The following is a 19,694-nucleotide window of genomic DNA, read 5'->3' as shown; positions in this document are numbered from 1 at the left end:
GTACACAGCCTCCCACCTCCCAGCAAGAGTTAACTTTACATTTCCTGATTATTCCACATCCCTGTTGCACATCTTTTGCACATCTTTCTCTCTCTGGCATAAACGATCCTGTTCCTATTTAATCCAAACCTAGACATCCTTCAAGCCCAAGCTGGTCCAGAGGCAACTGGGAGAAATGCCAGGCTTTTAAAGGGGATTAAGGTCAAAGACTTCTCAGCAAGTTAAGGGAAGAAGTAATCAAAAAAGAAGAAGCTGTGTCTTACCTAGGCTGAATTCGATATGAATGTGCGGTCACCAAGGAGAGAGATATATCTAAGCAGGAGATGGGAGTGCCAAAGCCTGGCTCTGGCTGAATTCACCCATGTATATGATGCCATGACCTGCAGGGTTCTCTGTCAATCACATGTTCTACATACCCAAAGGAAGAGAGGGACTGTTCTTCCCAATAACCCCGCAGGGTGTAAGGTGAGCGTGCACTGATACAATCACCAAGAGCTTCCTCATTTCTGAAATCCATCATGCACTGTGGACATACCTTACTCTTTCTAAAGGAATGCTTGATGTAGTTCACAATAAAACATCACTAACGTGACACCCTCTGCTTCTCAGTAAATTGCCTCAACGCATCGTAAAGTTTGAATCTGATGCAATTTGAAGGCATTCCTGTTTGAAGCAAACTGCTTCTCTGCATGAAGCTGGTGGGAGCAATCTACAGACAAAATATGTATGAAGATGCCTTGAAGTGTACCACATGATATGCAAGTGTAAGAAATACTAAATATGAAAGAAATCGTACAATGTCTTGTAACCTAGCACCATGCTCCAATGGAGATGTATTTGTTCAGGTGAACCTGAGAGTCCCCACACTAAGACAATGGCAGAGGACAGTCTGGGCATGTTTTGTGGTCTATGAGAGTTAGTTTCCCACCATTAGTGTAGACCTAAATGTATCTGAGTGATGTTGTATTCGAGAGATCACAGAGCTTTTACTCAACCCTACTGATAAGGACTGGACAAAGGCCCCCTCTGGACTCTGCTTTTCTGTTCCCTGTGTGATAGCATGCTGGCTTCTAATGCTTTGGAAGAGCTGCATTTAAACTCAGATGCCAGAGCTCAGCATGTCTATGTAAGCCATGGTTGTCTTGGTGCTGTCCCGTGCCCTGTTCCTGCAGCGATCCTAAAGACAGCACAGGGCCTTAACTCCGATACCTCCATGCACGTAGTGTTGTGCTAAGTAGACGAAAAGAGTCCACCCAGGTTTCAGGTTTCCAGTGTAGATATGCATCCATAATGTAGACAAGCATACATGTAAGCACACACATACACAATCCAGAGAGAGAGAGAGAGAGAGAGAGAGAGAGAGAGAGAGAGAGAGAGAACACTACCATTGATGTTTAGAGAACCTTGAAAGGCATCCAGCTGCACTCTGAAACCCAGGTGGTGTGTGTCCCAATTAAATAATAAAAAGCCCCACAAATGCTGGAGAACCAGTGCAATCCGATAGACTGTCACATCTGAGCATTTCTAGGTTCTCTGGGACTTAGGAGGACATTAAGGAGGAAAGGGGGTTCCAGTACTCAATAGATGACCCCTTCCTGGACTCTGGTTTCAATGTGATCAATAAAAAATTAGCAATGACAGGCAGGCCACAAGGCTCCCAGGGGTCAAATCGGGGTACCCAAAGAATTCATGGGTGATGGTAGCTAATCCTCCAGTGGACCCTCAGGACAGCTCAAGCCCACCCTCCCCCGTGTTTCTATTTGCTACTCTGTGTCCAGGCCAACCTCCTGCGATCACAGAGCGGGAGGAGACCCCTCTACTTTCACCCCCTCATCTTGCGGCCTTGTCTCCTGCTCACCTCTCTGTCCTACAAGGCCATCAGTTCCACGGGGCCTCAGACCCTTTCTCCTTTCCACTTTTGTACTGTTAACTCATCCTATATTCCTTTGGCCTCCTAACGCCTGCCACACGTGGAGCAGATGGGTTGAGCTTATAGACGCTATTATTGCCAGAGTCTCGTCCTTCATTGTCTCGCAGCCTGTCTCTACTTAAGCACTAATCCTTTTCGCCATCTTTGACCTAGTTCCCATTATTTTGTATTTTTCCACATTAAGTCAAATAAGCCTCTTGTCAGTCCACATTTATCCAATTGGCTCCAGGTTTTCTATTGTGATTCAAATGAATGTCTGATGGGGGGGGGGGGTAAAAAGTTCCCCAAGCCAATCCCAAGGACTCATCCACTTTCTTAGCTTGTGGGCTAAATGGAAAAACCTCTTTGAAAAAAAAATCACTTGTGTTCTTTAGCTAGACAAAGGGACACTATAACTCACTGCTCCTCTGCTTCAGCAACCTTCAAGTGGAAGGGCGCTTTTAAATACCTCAAATATGGAACTCGAACAACTAAGCCCCTTCCTCTGTGACTGATGTACACTATGCCTTGGTGCAACTCTGATAACAATGGATGAATAGGTACAGGAAAGACAAAGGAGAAGAAACTGAGCAAGAGAAGGAATAACAAACCACCAAGAGCCCAAAAGCCATAATCACCCATTCGTCCATACCACGGTTCTTCCTCCCTTCTTGACTTTGGCCCCAGAGAACCAGCTATCTGTGTGACTGAAAACATTAGGAGGCACCATTTTGGAAAATATCATTTCTTGAAACATGACTGGCATGACCAGGAGTCTAAATAAAGGTACTTTTAGGGGTAAATGACCTGCAGATGTGTCCTCCACCCCTTCCAGAGCCTGCCTGTTTGAGGAAGAAGAGCATGTGCTGGAATGTAGTTGTTTCACAAATGGCTTAAGAAAGCTAAGCTTTCAAAGGCTCTCAGAGTTGCTTTGGTTTGCTGGAGTTTGTTGCTCTGTCCCATAGGGAAACATTTGGACTACTGAGACACGTCTTTAGATGTTAATCCTAGTCCCTGTCCCCCTCAAAATCATGCCATTGCATTGCTGCCTAGATGAAGCTAGGCAGCACATGAGGCTCTCCAGGATCACCCCCAAAAGTCCTGATGTTAGGGTCACTGTATAATTCCACCAAAGTGCTGACAGCTACAATCTAGAGACGCCATCTGATGCAGGTGAGAAACACAAAAGTGGCTACCAGTTTTGCCCCCTGACAAAGAAGAAATGCTAAAGATTCTTCCAGTCCTCACTGAATTTTTTTTTCCACTCGATCCATTGAAAGGGAATTTTCATTATCAATAAAATACCAACAGTATGCTTTTAACAAAATATAGACAGCTATAATAGAGACAGCAAAAACACGGTGTGCACTTTTATGTATTATATCGACATAGCCATCTAGCAAATGGCTATCATTACTGCATACATTTATAGGTGAAATCAAACACCTATACCCATAGAGTCAGAGAAAACAACAGAACTTCTCCAAGTATCTGCTCCACATGACAGCCACAACCAACAACAAGAAGGATGTGGAGAATGTGTCCAATGCCCTGCTGTGTAAACTTTGCATGTCCCTGTGAAGTGTGCTTTATCAATCTCTTTACAACAATTAACATTTTCCTATGTCATATCTGATATTTGTGGTGATTCCTACACCAGACTATATGGAAGCCATCCTTAAAGGTCATGGGTCTTAAACAGAGTGCTGAGACAATATGCACTCTAAAGGCTGAGTTCATAAACACATTTTAATCTCTCTCAGATAAATTCCTGGAAAAAAAAGTATACATTCATCACATTACCACTAAGACAGAAAGATGAATTGTCATTGTATTAAAATGTCCTTTTTGTCACCCCACTTGACATTAGCATTTTCTCATCTTGGTCCACTGAAAAGAGAGAAAATGACAAGATTCCACTGATGTGGGCTTCGCAGATGACTCAGTCCCCAAAGGGCTTGCCTTGTGGCCTTGAGGTCTCCAAATTTCACAGAAAAGAAAGAAAGAGAGAAAGAGAGAGGGGGAGGGAGGTAAGAAAAGAGGGGAGAGGGAGAGAAGGAGAGAAAGAGAGAGAGAGAAGGAAGGAAGGAAGGAAAGAAGGAAGGAAGGAAGGAAGGAAGGAAGGAAGGAAGGAAGGAAGGAAAGAGAAGAGAAAAAAGGAAAAACCTGAGTGTAGCAGGATGCACTTGCAATCCCAGTGCTAAAGAGGCAGAGCCCTGTAGGCTCATTGGCCAGCATAACGGAACTGGCAAGCCATGAACCAATCAAAGTCCCTGTTCTAAAATCATCAAGCATGACACTCAAGGTTATTTTCTGACATACATGTGCATGTGCACACATGTGAACACACATACGTGAAGACACGATGTTCCCACTGGTGTTTTATTTGCTCTTCTTTCTTTATTATGCAGGCAGAATACTTACAATAAATCTCTACCAATGAACCTATGTAGCCCAGGATGGCCTCAAACTCAAAAGCGTCATCCCTTAGCCTTGCAAGAGCAAGTGACGACAGGCATGTGCCGCCTCACCCGCAACACACTCTATGTTCCTTTCAGGGCTTATTATATGATGAGTGTTTTCCAGAATAAGGTGTCATTTATTTCTCCCATTATTTCCCCCCCCCCCTTGCTTGCTTTTTAACTCTTTAGTTGCCAATGGTGTGAACTTTTCTTTTCCTTTTGATTCTTGGGACTGACATCCTATTTAAAGAGCAAGTTCTCTTTGCTTTGTGTCTTTCTCTAGCATAAGGTATTCTTTATTTCTTACAGTTTATTAAGCCACGTGTCACAACTACTAAATGTTGTATTTGCGAAACATTCTATCCATTCATAGCTCATTAAAAACCACTTCCGTCCTATGTGAAAGCTGTGTGTGTGCTTGAATTTGCTCCTGGACTTGTTGCTGTTCTAGTCCATAGGCTTTTCTTCTGAGTTCATCATGACTATGATCAGTTTCAATCTCTATAATTTTATATGCCATATTACTATCTCAGAGGGAAAACATCAGCTATAAAGGTATGCATCTACAAACTATTCTGGCAGATACACACACACACACACACACACACACACCCATACGCTCCAAATGGAATTATATTTAGAACTGACAGTTTTATGGTTTGAGTAACTTCTTCCTTCCAGAAGTAACTGGTTTTCTCTGATTTCTCTCTCCTTGTGTGTGTTATAATGTCTGCTACAGACGAGTGGGAACTTCTTACTCTGTTGACCTGAAACTCAGATTTATAGAGGATAGCATCTTGCTTTCCAGAGCATTGGGAAGCACTCTGTAGCAGAGTGGTCCTGCTGATGTTCGCACCCATCCTTCTTGATTAGCATCTCCAATGGTACCTTGCTGCAGGCACCTCCCCCATGACTGCTGCTATTCTTGTAGCTTCTTGGTGGAGCCTCCCAATTCCACATTCACCCTTTCAGTCCATTATGTGAGTTGCACAAATGATCAAATCAAATTGATCCCCTGCCTAAAACCCTCCAGGGATGTCCTATGAGTCCCTGGCTAACATGGCACTACAAGATGCAGCTCACCGTGTCTTCCCAAGCACCTCCTTCCTGTCTCCCTCACGCCGCCACATAGGCTCTCCCACCCTGCCCTTTTCATTTTCCACATAATCACTTTCTCCTTATAGTTTTGCATAAGCCACACCCTCCAGATTCTACTTCCAGGTCACTTCTCCAAGGTCACCACCAAGGTTGTCTGTTCATCAAGGTCATCTCTGACCTCCATATTTTATTAAAATATCCATCATAAAATGTATTTATTTATCCCTATGCTGATTTGTATAGCCTCTCCCCTAAACCTCTCTCCTCCCGTCCTTACCTTAAAGGCAAAATTTTAAAACAGAATAATTTCTACCTTGAACAAGATTGAACCTCCAGGGACTATCAGAGTAACTGGCTCTAGAAGACATTAAAAGCTGCAGAGGAAAAACACAAACAAACAAACAGCAAACAAACGCCCATCTTCTGACTCACCACGTGCGTGGTTTGGTGGGAACAGCCACACCACAGTTAGGCAGAACCACGCTTTCATCTCAGCCCTGGTTATTATTAGAGTCCTGGAGAAAAACAACGTCCTGCAATATGGCTTTCTCTAACCACAAAGTGATTGGTGACTGCTCCGTAGGACCGGCTTGGGGACTGAATGAAATAAAAAGCAATAGCATAATCCTACACACACATAGTAGGTACTCAAGGCACATTAGTTCTTCTCCTGTCTCTGAGCTACTTTTGCTCACTAACCAGCATCTTTACTTGTGTTGCCCTTTGCAACTGGAGAGCTTGGAATTTGGTGCCCAGAAAACCTTATGAGATTAAGTTCAAAATCCAAATCAGGGACCTGGGGAAGTGGCTCAGTGGGTAAAGGACTCACTAAACAAGTGTGTGGACCAAAGTTCGGATTCCCAGCACCCACCTAAATCCCAAACAGGCATAATGGCCACCTCTAATCCCAGCTCTGGGGAGAGAGACAAAGACACCCAGAGCAAAGTGGGTAGCTAGCTAGATTAATGGAATTGGGGAGCTCTGGGTTCAAGATAGTTCCTCAATACTTAATGTGGGAAAGAATCAAGACAGACACCTAATATCAGCTTCTGGCACGTGAACACACACACACACACACACACACACACACACACACACACACACAGAGTGTATTCTCATACATGTAACACAGTGGTTCTCAGCCTTCCTATGCTGCAACCCTTAATACAGTTCATGCTGTATGACCCCCGACCATAAAATTATTTTTATTGCTACTTCATAACTGTAATCGCTACTGTTATGAATCATGATGTAAATATCTGATATGCAGAGTATCTGATAGGTGACTCCCATGAAGGGGTTTCAGGGTCAAGATGCGCAGGGTTGAGAACCACTGTTGTATGTAACTGCTAATCTTGAATGTCAGCTTGACACACCCAGGGAAGAAGAACCCTCAGTTAAGGATTTACCTCAGTCGGCCTGGCTGTGGGCCTATCTGTGAGGCACTTTCATGATTACTAATTAAATAGGCCTAGACCATTATAGATGGTACGATCTGTAATCAGGTGGGCCCGGGCTCTATAAAAGATGGTGACTGAGTATGCACCTAGGAGCAAGCCAGCTTCCTCCCTGGTCTCTGCCTCAGCTCCATCCTCAGGATTCCTGCCTTTGCTTCCGAGCAAACCCTTTCCTCCCCAAGTCAGTGTTTCATCACAGCAACAGCAAAGCAAAATAAAATACGAGTGAGCACGCATGCGCATATGCACAGCATTCACAAATACACATTTTTTAAAAAGGTCAAAATTGGGTGCAAATCTGGAAGTGACCCCAATGGACAGAATAAACATTTCAACCAAGTTATTCCCCATCTTAAGTTAAAACACAAAGTCCAGGACAAGGACAGTCGAATGAGTCAACAAATCACCGCCTAAGGCCACCAATCAACCCAGTGCTGCTCTGTGATCTTAACATTGCTCTGGGGGAACGCTCACTGTCATATGACTCACTGAAATTATAACAGAGCTTCCCTAGAGGAAGATGCGAAATTCAAATAAATCAATGGTTGTGGTATCCTAGAGCAATCTTATCTGATTTCCATGAGCACTCCTACATCAGGGGAATTATACAAGGCCTGAATTATATGCAAGTCTTCAAAGCCTGACACAGTAAAGTGGTTTGTTCTTAAGAGAAAAAAAAAATGAGTGACTATTTTGACCTTGACTGTCAAAACACTGCTATGGATAATTCTACGTTTTCCTTTGAAGTATACAATTGAGAAGCCATCTCATCTTAAATCTATTAGCAACGCATGTAAAGTTTAAGTTCACATGGTGTGCACTCACTGATAAGTGGACATTAGCCCAAAGGCTCGGAAAACCCAAGATAAAATCCACAGACCACATGAAGCTCAAGAAGAAGGGTGACCAAAGTGCAGATGCCTCAGTCCTTCTTAAAAGGGGGAACAGAAATATTCATAGGAGGAGATATGGAGACAAAGTTTGGAGCAGAGACTGAAGGAATGGACATTCAGAGCCTGCCCCACATGGGTATACAACCCATATATATAGATAGATAGATAGATAGATAGATAGATAGATAGATAGATAGATAGATAGATAGATAGATAGATAGATATAGATATAGATATAGATATAGATATAGATATAGATACAGCCACCAAACTCAGACAATATTGTTGATGCCAAGATGAAACCTGATATAGCTGTCTCCTGAGAGGCTCTACCAGAGCATGACAAAGCAAATGCTAGAAGTCAAGCATTGAACTGAGAATGGGGTCCCCATTGGAGGAGTTAGAGAAAGGATTGAAGGAGCTGAAGGGGTTTGCAACCCCACGAGAACAATGCCAACCAACTAGAGGCTGCCAAGGGACTAAACCATCAACCAAAGATTACACATGGACAGACCCATGGCTCCAGCTGCATATGTAGCAGAGATGGCCTTGTTGGGCACCACTGAGAAGAGAAGCCCTTGGTCCTGCTGAGGCTGGACCCCCCTACTGTAGGGGAATGTTAGGGTGGGAAGGCTGGGAGGGATGGGTGGTTGGGTGGAGGCACACCCTCATAGAAGAAGGGGGAGAAGGGATGGGATGGGGGTTTATGGATGGGAAACTGGGAAAGGGAATAACATTTGAAATGTAAATTTAAAAAATCCAATAAAAAAGTTTAAGTTCATTGACATAGCTTTTTTCTAAATTTTAAGAGGGATAGAGGTGGTCACTAAAGCACTGGCAATCTTGTTGTTCAACTCTCAGACCCGTAAGTGGTTCAGGTTAGGAGTAGCATCTGCTATGCTTGCAGTGCTACCTGGAAAATAGTGGGCAGCAAAGAAGTCACCTCTGCCATGACAAAGATGCACATGCGTGCACACAGCTGTTGGCTTTGTTCCTCCAAACAGATAAAGCACAGAGAGGCAGCACACATTATCCAAAAAGTGTCAGAGTAGAACCATCCTGCCCCAGGCGGAACTAACACCAAGCAAGGACAATTGTGAGTCAGATATTAGGAATAGACTGCGTAGTTTGAATCTCTCTTCCCCGCTTTACCAAGTGTGATCTTGGAGGTGACTTTACTCCTCTGTTCCCCGGTCTTCCTGTCTAGAAATTGAGAATAGAACGGCTGTAGGGAGTGAGTGAAGTGCTGACCGATTGTGTGCTGTCGATATGAACACAGCCATGTTAACACCCCAAGACCCAGCCCCCAGCAGGACTCAGAGGATGGCGAAGCCTTCCATACGTCCAACTGCACATGTGGATAGCGTGTGCAGAGAATTTCCACCGTAGCTCTCGCCCTCCAGAAGTTTCCAGCCTGAAGACTGTTGTGCCTGCAGAGATGGCTCCTACAGAGATAAGCTAAACCTTCCTTCTTGTCCAGATGTGTGCGATCACTCCACCTCCTTGTTCCACTGTACAGAATAAACACACTGAGCTTTTCTGGGATGCTACAGCTTTTCCAGTCAAGAACCTATGCGATGCAATGACAGATTTTTCTGCTAGGTCAATACCTTGAGACACACAGAGCTCAACAAATAACAGCTCCTGCACCATAGGCTTGTCATGAGGATCGGTGTGGTAAGATTTGCAAGGGATTCAAAAAGGCTTAATAAAGCCTTTATATACTCCAGCCACAATTCAAGGAAGACAGCCATTGTTTTGCTTCATGAAATTCTGTCCTAAATTTAAAGGGATGAGATTAACATCTCCTTCCCTTATCAGTAGGGAGTGAGGGGTAGGGATGGATTCATCTTATCTCCTGAAGTAAGAGAGTCCAGTCATCCACTCACATTTCTCAATAAGAATGTAAGCATTGAGTGTATTTATCAGGGTCCTCCACAGAAACAGAGCTGGTAGAACTGGAGACAGACAGGCAGACATCAGGCTCTGGATCTGTAGATTAGACCAAACTCTGGCCGAAAAATAGCAAGAAAATAAATTTTGCTGCACTTAACATATTCAAGCATTTTCCCGTTTGCCATCACCTCATCAGCAGTCCAGAACCACAGTTACCTTTAATGTAATACCATTACCATCCCTTAAATAAGGCAGCCCTGCAGTGTTACCACCAAGTCTTGAGGCAGGGGCCCGTTTTGAAAATACGTTTTGTTGTACCCAATGAGAACAGGTACTCAGCAGAGAGGAAAATGAAAGCACCTGTTGACTGTCTCTTATGGTGACTTAGGATTTTAAAACTATGGTTTCAGTGGTGGTAGTTTTGTTTAGTAAATAGGACTGAGGATCATAAGAGGAGGAGAAATTGTGGTTTGTGAACCTAATCCCAAGGGGTGCACTGAAGAGCCCTTCAAGGAAATCTCAGTGAACATGGCTGTCCCAGCACCCAGATGAAGTCTCCTCCTCCCGGAGGTTAATTCCAAAAAATGAGAACAAAGGCATTTCCAGCCCATTCATCACAACCATAATACCAAAAAGCCACAGAAAATCAAGCCTTACACGTCAAAGAGGGAGAAATGCATCCTGATCTTTCTTTTTTCAGGATACACTGTTGAGAAAAATTGTCTTTAATTCCTGATGGCTCCCTGTAGCTCAGCCACAGAAATCTAATTGAGAGAATAAAGCACACAAAAACCCACTGTCTGCTCTGACTCCGACATCGGATCATCAAACACCTTTGATTCCATTCCCACAAGAAATGATCATTGCGACCCTCTTTATGTAGACGACAGCACATCTAGAAGCTTTCCTCGGGCCTGACCCCCTCCCTGCCCCATTATCTCCAGCAAGCACTAGAGAGAGAAATCTGGCCATGGTGTTCCACTGGCTTCCATGATCGCAGCCGCTGGGCAGAGGACACGCCCTAGTGTGTTTGCCTTTCCTCTGGACAGAAGGCAAAACTGCAGCCCATACAGCAAAAGATGGCTACTTCTTCTGCAATAATCTAAGAGCACAGACCTCCGTGTGCTTTTTTTTTAACCTTTAGGGTTTATGAAGATGTTGGAACTGTAATTTACTCAATTCCATCGCTTATTTTATCTGCATACTGTACATCCCGAGATTTGTTTTGGGCAACTCAACTCCAGTTCATCTGTCCAGATTACTCTTCAGTCAAGAGTCTTAAATTTGCCCTTTTGTTCTCTCACTAGTGGCAGGTAGAAGCATCCTGAATAAATACAGACTTCAGTATAAGGAAGCGTGTTCAATATGCAGGCTCTTTAAGGAGGGAAAGGGAGTTGACGTGGCCTTGAGGCCCCTGCCTGTTACTCCTCATCTCCTCTGGGGATGGAAGACCTTCTCACCGTGGTGGTCTGAATATACTTAGCCCAGGGAGTGGCACTATTAGGATGTGAGGCCTTGTTGGAATAGGTGTGGGCTTGTTGGAGGAAGTGCGTCACTGTGAGGGTGGGTGATGAGACCCTCCTCCTAACCACATGGGAGCCAATCTTCTCCTGTCTGCCTTTGGATGAAGATGTAGAACTCTCAGCTTCTCCTGCACTATGCCTGCCTGGACGCTGCTATGCTCCCACCTTGATGGTAATGGGCTGGACTTCTGAACCTGTAAGTCAGTCCCAGTTAAATGTTGTCTTTTATAAAACTTACATTGGTCATGGTGTCTGTTCACAGCAGTACAACCCTAACTAAGAGTGTCCAGACCAAATATAAATAATTCCTTATCTATCATAATATCTATATTTATAGAGCACCTCAACTTAAATTGTACCATTTCAGACTTGCATGAATTTTTTGGTCTAAAATTTATTGAAATCTTTGTAAATATTTAAGGTGATAGAAATCTCCATAGCATAGGAGGGAATCAATATTCAATGTAAGCTTTGGCCTATCAGCATATTCTGCCTTAAGGGACATTGTAGACTTACTCTGTGAAATTGACATAGGAAATTATGTTTTTAAAAAACAACATAATATACTACAGGGTGTACACACACACACAAACACACACACACACACACACACATGTATATATACACATACATACATATGCAGGCACAAAGCTAACAAGATTCAGAAAATCAATTCAAGTCTTATTTTCCCTCATTTATGAGCAATGTCCTTAGTTGGCACAAAAAACTAATCCTGGGTAAAGTTCAGTTCAGAGGGCAGAATTGAATTAACCCGTGTTCCAGCAACAATAAGAAGGATAATAACCAAGCAGTGACTTATGCTAGCATAAGGCCGAGATGTTTTCATAACATAAGAGCTCATGATTATTACCATTGCTAAGACTCACTCAGCATGCAGGCAGCAGAGCAGGGCATCTGATCCAAGCTGGGTAAATGATTGGTGAAAGCAATTGGGTTGACAAGGCTGTCCACTGTGCCTGTGTTGTCCACTTGAGTCCCCTATGAAATTTCACCACGATTATATCTTCTTGTAGACTACGTGGGGCCTATCTATTCAGAACAACACATTATCAGTGATGAGATGGGCTTGTAAGAAGGCAGCCTCTGGACATGTGAGGCTCTAATGGAGCAAAAGAAGAGTCTGTCTGTTCCAGGATGTGAGTTGATTCAGCATACAGAAGAATTTCTCATAAGGCATCCAGTGCTACTTAACTGTATGTTATGCCTGGGACCTCTGGGTCACAATTAAAACCTGATCGTCACCTGAATAATTTTCAAAAGTGAGTCTCTCATGGGTTTTCCTAACAGTCAAGGAGCTTAGAGGAAGCTCCCTGACCCCTTGGAAGATAGATTAAGGAGGAGGGTTTCTAAGGGAAAATGGAGAGTTAAACTGGCGAGAAGGGAGGAATCCTGGGTATGTGAAGCCCTAAGTGAATGTGTGCTATTGAACAGTCGTGTCAGGGACCGCAGCCTCAGATCCATGGGAAAATGGCAAAGCCTTCCCTCGTGACCCAATTACAAATGATGACAGAAGATGTCCACCATAGCTTAGTCTCCCAGGGACAGTTGAGTCTGAAGACCCCTCCCCTACTTAGACTGCTCATGCTGAAATTAGTTAAACCCATCTCCTTGATCCAGCTGTATACCATAAACCCCACCTCCTTGTTCATCTGTATGTAATAGCCCCACCTCCTTGTTCAACTGTATGCAGTGACCCCTGCTTCTCTGTTCAACTGTATAGAATAAATACATTGAGCTATTTCTCCATAACAAAGCCTGGTCCAAATCTCCCCAGGTTTCTGTGGTGTGTGTGAGTTAGTGTAGGTGTACGTGTAGGTGTACATGTAGGTGTACGTGTAGGTGTAGGTGTTTTCTTCATTCCTTCAATGTACCAGTCAAGTCCAAGGCCCTGGAACTACGAAAGGACTCAGCATTGCACAGCAAGGCCAAGTCCTTGTCTCCACAGAGAGGTGAACCAAGGCACTTTTGCTGGACAAACATTCCCCCTAGCCCTACTACCTACCTCTTGAAGGCACATGTGAGGTAATGACCACGGAACTGGCAATATAAATGCCTGTATGCTAGGAATCACTAGCATACACATCAGGTGAGAGAGGTTGAGCTTGGAAGACCACCAGAACTTGGTGTCACATTGTCAAAGCAACTCAGAGTAGGAACCCAAGGTCATTGGCACATTCCTGTCTCCCTGCATTTCAACATGGCATGAGAACACATGAAAGACTGGAAAGAAAGGCATGCTAACATGGAGTCTCTGCCTCCCTTGGTCTTAACACCACACGGCCTTATCAGAAGGACCAAGAGATAGCTAACTTCCAAGTAAGATGCTTCCTCTCTCAGTGACATTCTCTCCTTTCTTAGAAAGAAACTTGTGTATTCCTCTACCTAGCAATTGTAAGTCCCTTCCTTTCTGTGACTTTCTACTGTTATGATGGTGCCATACACCTGGATAAAAGCAATAGTCATCACTTTGGTCACCAGAGAACCCAGCTCTACCTTGCTGCCTCTCTACTCGGGTTCCATAGTTCCTGACTTGACTTTACCAGCAAAACGTGCTTGCTTCTGGCCCTGTTCTCTAGTAAGAAATTGTGATTTAGCATACAGGCAAACTGACCTTATTAAACATTTCTAATATCTTGTATAAAGCAAAATTAAGGACTAGTACTGATTCTAAGCAATCAGAGACGGTGGTTTTGTTGTTGTTGTTGTTGTTGTTGTTGTTGTTGTTGCTGAGAAAATATACATATCCCTTGTTTTTTGAGGTCAGTTTTACACTTGGAATTAGTTTAGTTTGCTCCTGAGCCCAAGTTAATGCAGTCAAATTGGTGGCAGCTGTGAGCCCATATGACCCATAGGATAAGCTCCCACCAGGCTTCTGTCCTGACCTGTGCCTCCTAGATCTCCCATCGTATATTTTACCTTCACTCTGATGCTTGTGCTATTGGAGCAGACAGATTCATTTTTCTTTATGGAATAAACTTGCAGAGAAAGAAGTCTGTGTTGCATCTGTATGTTGAGGGTGGCCTGGAACTCTCACCTTAAGTCTGTGCTGATCAGCTAGTAAGCACCTACATGATTAGTTATGATGCTGAAAATGTATGCTAGCACCCGAGATCCAAAATTCTTTGTTTGTTTCTGGATTCTGCCTTGTCAATACTGGAGAGGGATTGACTCTCACAAAAGAAAATGGGAGAAATAGTCCCCACAAGGGATACAACCCTTCATTGACAGGAGGATATTCTTTTTAAAAAAAGAAAATTATATACATACAGAAATAACTTATCAACTGATTAAACACCAAGATAAGGTACGTGACTCTTCAATATCATGAGTAAACCAATGGCTAGCCACCTCTAGACTGCTCTTTTACAGGTCTTTAATGTTCCTTAAAGGGAAACTTCTAAGGGCTCTAAAATAGATTGTTTGAGCCTAAGCCCAAATCAACAAAGTGCTCTCTTAGCCCCCACCTCCCAAGGCAAGCCTGTGGGGTTCAAGTTCTGACAGCCAGATGTGGGCCTGACATGGACAATACGTCCTGTGTGGCACACCATGCCACTGAGGAACGTCTGTGGCTTCAGAGAATCAAGCAGGTACCTATCTGTGCCTCCCATGATCTCCTGGAGCTGAGCACTCATGCAAGCCACCTCAAGTCTCGACTGCACCAAATCGTTAGCCAGATAATCAAAAGCGATGGCATCTCTGGGACAAGCAGGTAGCACACCAAAGATAATGCAAACACGACAAAGAGGAGAGGCTGTAAGAACACCTTGTGTTACTAAAGCAGAGGAGCAGCCTTGAGGCGCACGGTAGATCCAAGTCCTCCAAGTGAGTTCTCCCTTGTCAGAACCCATGGCCCCTTTCCAAGGCAGGATTCGAAGATAAGCATCAGGACAAAGAAAGCAACTGGCCCCTCTATCAACGGTTAATGACCATGGATAGGACATAGCTGGAAACTTCAACATAAACCCCAGGTCTCCTGCTTGTGTCAAAGTTGAACATGTATACCTGTAATAGTAGCACCAAAGAGACTGAGGCAGGAGGATGGGGAGTTTGGGGCCAACCTGGGCTACCTAGAAGCATAGGCATAATTAATTCTTTAAATGTTCCTGGTTACTTCCCTACTTTTTGGGTTTTTCGAGGGGCATTTTGGGTTTGGATCTTTAGAATTTTGCTGTTTGTCTTTGAGACCAGGCCCTCCTCTGTAGGCCAGGCTGGTCCTAAACTCGCAGCAATCTTCCTGCTTCAGCCTCATGAGTGCTGGGATTATGGCTGACTTCAATATGAATCAGCCTCCGAGTAATTCAAGATTCCTCATAAGAGAATCAGATCATTTGCTTTTTTTTTTTTAAATCAAGTTAGGAATTGGGTTCTTTTGTGATGGTTTGCTCCAGAATACCTCATCTTCTCAACTGCCCTCTAAGTTTTAATTCTAATCGCCATAGGATACATGGAATCTTAATTTTTTAAAACATCATCAAATTATCTGGACATTTTAAGTATAATGTGATGAATTGTCCAAACAAGAAAAAATGTGTGTGTGGAACAGAGATAACTATGGTCTTGGTCTAATGTAAGAGGGGTAGATTGCAAACCTTACTTCCTTCACACACCCTCTCTCTCTCTCTCTCTCTCTCTCTCTCTCTCTCTCTCTCTCTCTCTCTCTCTATCTCTCTCTCTCTCTCTCTCTCTCTCTCTCTCTCTCTGACACACACACATACACACACACACACACACACACCTTTCCTTCTACATACCTTTTCTACAAGTTAATAGACATCTGATTCAGCTAAAAAGTCTAATAATAACTATTTCTGTTAACTACTTCAAAACAATTCATAGTAGTATCGTAGTAATGGCTGTTTATACTGCTTCAGGCTCAGATTTAGCTAACACATCAGGTATCTAAATAAGGCATTGCTCAGAGGTTCATATTTTAATTAGCATCTTTTTCCCAAGTAGGGACTGGTTCATTTTTATATCATGAGTTGTATTTACATCTGGAGCAATGCCTCTGTAATTGAGTCAGCCAGGAGTCAGCCCAGCCACAATTTTTATCAGCAACCTGTATGGTTTTCCTTCTAACTGGGGAAAATCAGGGACCTTCCCCTGGTCTCCTGCTGTGTGGATGATGGGAAAATATGACAGCTTGACTTACAAAGTGATGAGAATGATATAAAAGAAGGAAAAAAGAACTACACACACCCTCCGGGTATAACTCGATGGTAGAGTGTGTGCTGGAGTCCCTGGGTTCAAACCTGGCTCAAAGTCAGATGCAGTGGTGCTGGGCTGCAGTCCCAAATACGTGGCATGTTGAATCCTGAGGACCATTAGGACCCATGAACTCAAGACAAGCCCAGGCAACAGAGTGAGGCTCCATCACATAACAACAACAACAACAACAACAACAACAACAACAACAACAAAATACTTCCAGCTTAAACACACACTTAGACACACATACCCACATATACACACACATACACACACAAACTTACACACACACATGCCCACATATACACACACATACACACACACAAACTTACACACACACATACCCACATATATACACACATTCACATACACTTACACACACATAACTACATATACACATGCACACACACACACACACACACACACACACACACACACACACACAGCTCTCTATATGGCCCCAGTCTCTTTCCTTTTCTTCTTTAAAGTAATTCACAATATTTTATTAGATCTTTATCTAAATTCAAAGTGCAATGTGTAGGCCTTTAGTAGCATCCAAAGCACTGGTGAGTGAGTTAGTTCTTGGGATCTCATGGTAGGAATGGAGATGCTCTCACACCTCCTGATCTAGAGAGCTGCTCTGGGGGTGAGGTCAGCAATGCAAATCCCTGGGCTTCTCTGCTTGTTCCACTTGACAACTTTCCACTCCTGCCTTCAGGAGCGAGATTATCTGAGCCATTATAGCAACACCCCAATCTTGTGTGTACAAACTTGTGAAATACCAGCTTTTCATCTTGCTGTCAGTAAATGGATACCTTATGCACGTACAGAACACTCAACCATGACTGTGGTCAACTGGTAATAACGGTGGCACTGACATCAGGGAGTCACATAATAGACAACGTGTCTAAAGGACAGAACTATTTTTCCACAGAGTATTAATTTACCAACTTCCTACACGACGATTTCCCAAAGCAGCCGAGAACATCTGTGACCCCCAGGCTTCATGTTCCCTTTAATGGGGCACTAATTGTTTTTAAATAAATGTCCCCAGTGTGTGAGCTCTCAATGTAGAATAGAAGTGGGTTGAGGAGTAGTAAGCCTAGCCTATCATTCTGATGTCTAAAATGTCACACTTTCAAAGATGCCAGGGAGATGAAATGCACTTAATAGTCAATGTAAAAATTTAACAAGTGTTAAAGCTCGTTTGAATTACAAAAGTATCAATTATAAAACGACTGCCCTCTCCCCCCACCCCAAAATACCAATTTCCTCTCCCTATAACATTACCCCTTAAAATGGTTCCAGCCGGGACCCACATGCATACGGCACACTACACAGGCATTGCTGGAGCATGGCTTTGCTTGTTCTGCTCTTGACACAGACTATTTTCTGCATGAAAGGCTCTTTCATTTTGTTTTCCTTTTTTTTTTTTTTTTTTTTTTTTTTTTCGGGATTTGAAAATGCGGTGTTTTCATAGCGCCACCTTGTGGTAATGAGCCGCATCGAATTCCTACACCCAGCCCAACTTCAGCTTCCTTTTCCAGATTCTGCTTGAGATTTTTGTTTCTCCTTTGTTATTTTTTCTCTTTTCTTCTACTTAATATTCAAGAGTTGTTCTTTGCCAATGATGCTACTGAGAATAATGACAATTCAAGCAAAATTAGACCATGAAAAACTTTTTTACAAAATGTCTTCTTGTAAGAACAGTAGCACCTACATGCACACTTAGGGCTATGTCCCTCATCCTGGGACTTGGGGAAAGGGACTGGCTAGAGTTGTGTGCAGAAACCCCATGGGGACAGGAGAATTGCTGAAGCAGGCTTTAACTGAAAGCATTCTGGCTAAACTTTCCTTTTACATCTGCCGTGGTTTTTTCAGGGCCGGCTCTGGTCTGAAAGCCACAGAGCTCAGTATGGCAGACAAACTGATTCCAAGACACCATGAAGGGAATATTAAAGCCATTGATATTCCCCTCACAGCAGCAGGCACCACAGCCAGGTGCTAAAGGAATTGGTTGTTTATGAAGAAATAATCAAATATTCTTTTCTTCTTCCCTTCTGGGTTCTGCAGCCTCGCACGAGTCCCAGCCTTCCTATCCCCAGGGGAAAAAATGCTACGTGGGAAAAACAATAACTTCAACTCTTCCCCTCTCTCTCCCAAAACCGCTTCCACTCCAAAGGCTTGGTTACACTAGAAACTCGTGTGCAACGACAGGTGTGGACACTCCAGAACTGAGGCAGGTGAGCATGGAATATAGGTTTTAAGATTTAGATAACTAAACCCATTGAAAGTGCCATCCGGCTTCTGTAAGCCCTTGTCCCTTAGAAATTTGAAACAGGCCACGCAATAATTTTACGTGGTAGAAATGAAAGCGAAGGATAGGGAAAGATGCCTGGGAACGACATTAACAAGAGAGGATGCAGTCACTCGTCTATTTAAGAGCCCCCAAGCTGCTGAAAGGGCCCTCCCTGAGTGGAGGCTTTGGAAAAGGTGACCTAATTTAACAGGCAAGCTGAGGTTCATGCATAACTTTGTGCACGCATGCGTACGCATAAGCACCCAGATAAACATCCAGCCCCATTGCAATAGACATTGGGTTTCGCCCAAACTCCTAGCTTTGACCTTCTCTGTAAAAGACAATTGCTTTTTACTTTCTCAAACGTCGACAAGAAATCCGCAAAGAAAGCATGGGTTCAAGGACTCAAAAGTCACATTTGTACACAGTAAATGGCGTAGCTTTGACAGAACAGCAGAGGGTAAAACTATATGGAGACTCGTGTGCTTGAACCTGAAGAGGATAAGATAGCTGGATGAGCCACGGGAAGTCCTGAGTGGGCCACGGAAATTGACAAACCCCCGTGCGTCATCCCACGAGTGAAGGTTCTGGAAGTTTGCCAAGTCTGCCAGTGATCCCAGCTGACCTTTCCGGGTCTGGCAGACTCTGGGCCAGACTGCGGAGAATATGACTGAGAAGCAGATTCCTGCTGCTTCCTGGTGAGCCTGCTTTACTTTCCAGTAAGTCCCCTGTGGTATAATTGTTCCTTTATCTGCACAGGAAGAGAATTCGATTCCTTCTGGAAACTAGAGTGGGCCAGGCCCATTCTCCTGGATGCTGGCTCAGAGTCTGTGCATATGCAAACCTGGAAGGAAGCCCGGTCCTGCGGGGACCACCATGTCATAGCAACTCTCAGCATCAGGCTGGAGACTTTAATTCTCTAAGATCC

The sequence above is a fragment of the Rattus rattus genome, chromosome 3 (genome assembly GCF_011064425.1).
Source record: "Rattus rattus isolate New Zealand chromosome 3, Rrattus_CSIRO_v1, whole genome shotgun sequence".
In the NCBI taxonomy this organism is placed as follows: Eukaryota; Metazoa; Chordata; class Mammalia; order Rodentia; family Muridae; genus Rattus; species Rattus rattus.
Note: the sequence above shows the minus strand (reverse complement) of the source record.